The 4,702-nt window shown below is 40.2% G+C and overlaps 1 pseudogene; it reads left to right on the top strand.

Moving 5' to 3' along the window:
• The first annotated feature begins 1,541 nt into the window (after positions 1–1,541).
• LOC138848048 (vomeronasal type-1 receptor 90-like) lies at positions 1,542–2,433 on the top strand (annotated as a pseudogene).
• Positions 2,434–4,702: the final 2,269 nt, after the last annotated feature.

Raw genomic sequence — 4,702 nt, 5'->3', positions numbered from 1 at the left:
AGAGGAGTCTGAGTGCTCAACCTTTTTACCACTTCTCTGAGCAAACCACATATTCAAAACATATCCTCATAAATGTATGCATGCATCAAATTCTGTCATTTATTTGACTGACACTTCAAAAAGGTTAAATTTTATACATGCTACTCTGTAATGTCTACAGTTGAAAGCTGTAGTTTTCCAAGGTTTAAACCAACTTCCACATGGTCTCTGGATTCTAAATGCTACACAGCAATGGAACTTAACCCGTTCAACTTCTTAGCTACTTACAGTATAGAACCCCAATACTCCAATTTTCTGTGATGAAATCCAGCCTGACATCTTGATTCTCAAATGATAAATATGTGAAATGTGTTACTGGAATTATTGTCATGATAGTAATTGCTGCATGTTTATAAAGTTTCAACTATAGTAAATAACTATATTACACAGGGAAACATCCCCCATGTAGGTCAAGCCAAGTTCTCCAGCATAAACTTAACATTTAGGTCCACAAGCACTTCCACCCATGGGGAAGACAGGAAGGCTCAAGGCCCCCTGGAGAACCACCTTCCTGGTGGAGGAGGAGGGGGTGTCCCATCCTCATTTCTGCAGAAAGCAATCATCCCTCTACTTAGACTCTGAACATATTCACAGTGGTTTGCACAAGCCAGGCACAGAGAGGGAAGGAACAGAGGGTGTTCAGAGCCTGCTACTGTGTTGCTCACACTCCCCTGTTCCTCTAGGCAGGGACAGAACTGGCAAATTATGAGAGGATGGCACTCTCTCAAGGTGAGCTCAAGAGAACCTCACAGGGACAGGCAGAGACCACTGTTCCCCAGGCAGTACACCTGTTCACATGTTTACCTCATACAATTGTACACATAAAGTCTCTAATAAGTGACCTGCTTACCTATAGTTACAAATAACTGGAGCTCAGATATCTTGATAGCTGAGGTCATAATCTAATGATGTCAGAATTTAAATTTAAATTCTGAGTCTACACTAACCACCATTTGGTTCTATATATTAAGAAGATTTTTCTGGAAGTAAATTAAAATAAATATAGCAGTGGCATTAGAAAAATGTACATATCAATATACCCCTGACACCTACTGCATTTGTAGGTCTAATTTCTTCTTCCCTAAAATTCTCATTTGAATTTATCAAAAACAGCGCTCTTACACTGTGTCCTGAATTCACAGCTCCAAAAAGAAATAACTCATTGCCCCGACTTTAAAACAAAAATAACATGAAAATAAGGAAATAATTTTCAATGATGGCAATTTTATACTCCAGGTTCTGTGTCAGCCAGCCCTGCAGTGGAAAATATTTTCCAATTCTAACTGGCAAGTGTGTAACTAGAAACACAGTGGCTTCCAGCAGTGTGAAGTGGACTACAATATGCACAGGTAAAAAATGGTACAATGGTGTTGGTCTAGACATTTTCATGAAGGCAGGAACTGTTCTGGAGACCAACAAAGGTCTCAGTATTTGCAATAAATAAATTTTCTTAATATTTTTCAGACATATACTAAGTGCTTTACCTCCCCTCCCTCCAAAAGATGAGTAAATACAATATACTTTTAAGTTTGATTGCTGTAAGAAATAGCTTTTACTCTGAAGTCAGCATTGGGATCACAGCCAATGCCTTCAATCTGCTCTCCCATGTCCTTCCTCTGGTTCTTTCTCAAGCACAGGTCCAAACCCAGCGACCTGACCATTGGGCACCTGACACTCATCCACCTGGTGATGCTGACCACTGTAGGGGTCATAGCTACAGACATTTTTGAGTCTCAGGAGTTATGGGATGGCATCACGTGCAAAGCTGTCATCTACTCATACCAGGTGATGCGAGGCCTCTCCCTGGGCACCACCTGCCTGCTGAGTGTCCTCCAGGCCATCACCCTCAGCCCCAGGAGCTCCTGTTTGGCAAAGTTCAAGCACATGTCCTCCCATCACAACATGTGTGGGTTTCTCTTCCTATGGGTCTTCAATTTGTCCATCAATGCTCGTTTCTTAATCTCCACTGTTGCCACCACAAATCGTACATAAAACAGTCTTATGTTTGTCACTCAATCCTGCTCTTTTTGGCCCCATAGATCCTTACCCAAGCACACAATTCACATATTGGGGATCTTCAGGGATGTCTCCCTGCTAGGGCTCATGGCCGTCTCAAGTGGGTACATGGTGACTCTCCTGTGCAGGCACAAGAGGCAGTCCCAGCACCTTCACAGCAGCAGCCTCTCTCCAAGAGCCTCCCCAGAGCACAGGGCCACCCGCACCATCCTGCTGCTCATGAGTGTCTTTGTGCTCCTGTACTTGATGGACTGCATTGTATACTCCTTCTCAGGGATGTGGTTGAAGAGTGACCCAGTGTGCCTGTGTGTCCAGATGCTGGCGGGCAATGGCTATGCAATGGTCAGTCCTTTTGTACTAATCAGTAGTGAAAAATGAATTAGCACATTTTTCAAATCCATTTGGGAGGAGAGTAAGTGTTTAATTGTTCATCAATAAATGACATGTCTTTTTTGAGCAAATACTCTGAAAAGGGGAGACAGACTAAAGCATGAAACAAGATATCAAAAGACAGGCTCTAAGGTTACACAACAACACAGTTAACTGTCACCAGGGAATCAGCACATGATATGGATGAGAAAATACTGAAAGTGATAGTTATTACATTCAATAGGTCAAATTAAAAATCCTGAAAACCTTTAGAAACAGACTTGTGAGACTGAAGATAGAATATCTGTTCTTGAAAACAGTTCTTTTGAACTATTTTATAAAAGGAACAGGGGGAAGAAGAAAACAATTAGCAAGCCTGAGCACAGTGTCCAGATCTGTGGGACACCAACAAATGACCAGATACACAATTTCCAAAAGTATGGAAAAAATTTTCAGTACATGCAGTTGAATTAATATCACATAACTTACAAATTCAGTATAATACCAATCAAAATTCCCGGGAATTTTTTCAGAAAACTAGCAAAAGCAACTATGAAATTCATGTAGAAATTCAAAAGACCAGAAATAGCTAAAGTGATCTTAAAAAACAAAAACAAAGCTGAAGGCATCACAATACCAGATTTCCAGAAACATTATACAGCTATTGTTAGCAAAATGGACTGCTGTGGGCACTAAAATAGGCCTATTGACCAATGGAACACAATACAAACCCCAGAAATTAATCCATGTGTCCTCAAAACCAGCTAATCTTTGACAAACAAGCTAAAATTGTTCCCTGGAGAAAGCAGAGTTCCTTCAAAAAATAGTGTATGAGAATTCTATTTCTACATGCAGAAGTATAAATAAGGCCCCTATCTTACACCCTATACAAAAACCCACTCACAGTGGATCTACACTTAAGACCTGAAACCATCCAACTGCTAGAGGAACACATAGGAAAAATAACCAACAACAAGGCAAGCCCTTCATGAATAACACTCCGTAAGCACAGACAATAAAATAACAAAGATACTCACAGAATTACACCAAGAAGCTTCTGCACAGCAAAGGAAAAGACTGTGGATGGGCACCAATAGAATGAGAGAATATAGTTGCAAACTATGAATCTGATAAAGGATTAATATCCTTAATAAATAAGGAACTCAAAAAACAACAAACAATGTCATTAAGAAATGGGCAGCGTAGGGCTGACCCTGCAGTATAGTGGTTAAAGCCACCATCTGCAGCTTCTTTTGGGTCTCCCACGTGGGTGCAGGATCCCAAGCACTTGGGCAATCCTCTTACTGCTTTCCAGGCCATAGCAGAGAGCTGGATCAGAAGTGGAGCAGCTGGGTCTCAAACTGGCACCCATATGGGATGCCAGCACTTCAGGCCAGGGTGTTAACCTGCTGCTCCACAGTGCTACCCCCAGCATACAAAAATTTACCTGCACTCCCATGTTTATAGCAGTTCAATCCCCAACAGCTAAGATATGGGATGAACCTAGATGTCCATCAACTGATGTATGTATATATTACTCAACCACAAAAAAGAATGGAACAATGACATATTTACAATGTGGATTCAAAAGGGATCATTATGCTAAGTGAAATAACTGAGTCCCAAAACACAAATACCACGTCTTCTCTTATATGTGGTAGTTAAGTTGTGGAGAGAATAAAAAATCTGTGTGTGTCTCCTCACTTGGTAGTTACATATAGAACTACACTGAATGATACTGTGAAGGTGAAAATATGTTCTTATTGCACCAGTTAACAAAAAAATGGAGAGGAGGGAACAGTGAGGACCCTTGGAGTACCAGTCATTCCTTATTCTAATCATGTATTGGCATCAATATGATCTGAAGACAAAAAAACTCATTTATCTATACATTATTGTGCTTTTTCTGACATGTGTACTGTATTATAATTAAAAATCTAAAACATACAGGTTGAAAAGTAACTAATACATAAGTTAACCCAACATTACTGAAAAAACGACAAGGGCTCTATTCAAATCACACACACATAGAAATTGGATTTTGTACCAAGTTTCAAACTTCAGGAGATAAAACTGAGGTGAGTGATGGGGTATAGACACAAGGATGAAGGAGATGCATGAGAAAGGACAATAAATTCACACAGGGGACACTGTGAAAGTGATTGTGGTTCCAGTGTCACCTGGGATATATGCAATGATATCATCATACATGTGCTTTCAATATGTACATTTCTGTCACATACCTCAAGAAAACTGTTAGTACAACAGAAAATCAGAA

Source organism: Oryctolagus cuniculus, unplaced genomic scaffold (genome assembly GCF_964237555.1).
Source record: "Oryctolagus cuniculus unplaced genomic scaffold, mOryCun1.1 SCAFFOLD_85, whole genome shotgun sequence".
Lineage (NCBI taxonomy): Eukaryota > Metazoa > Chordata > Mammalia > Lagomorpha > Leporidae > Oryctolagus > Oryctolagus cuniculus.
This window is presented reverse-complemented; position numbering and strand designations above follow the sequence as displayed.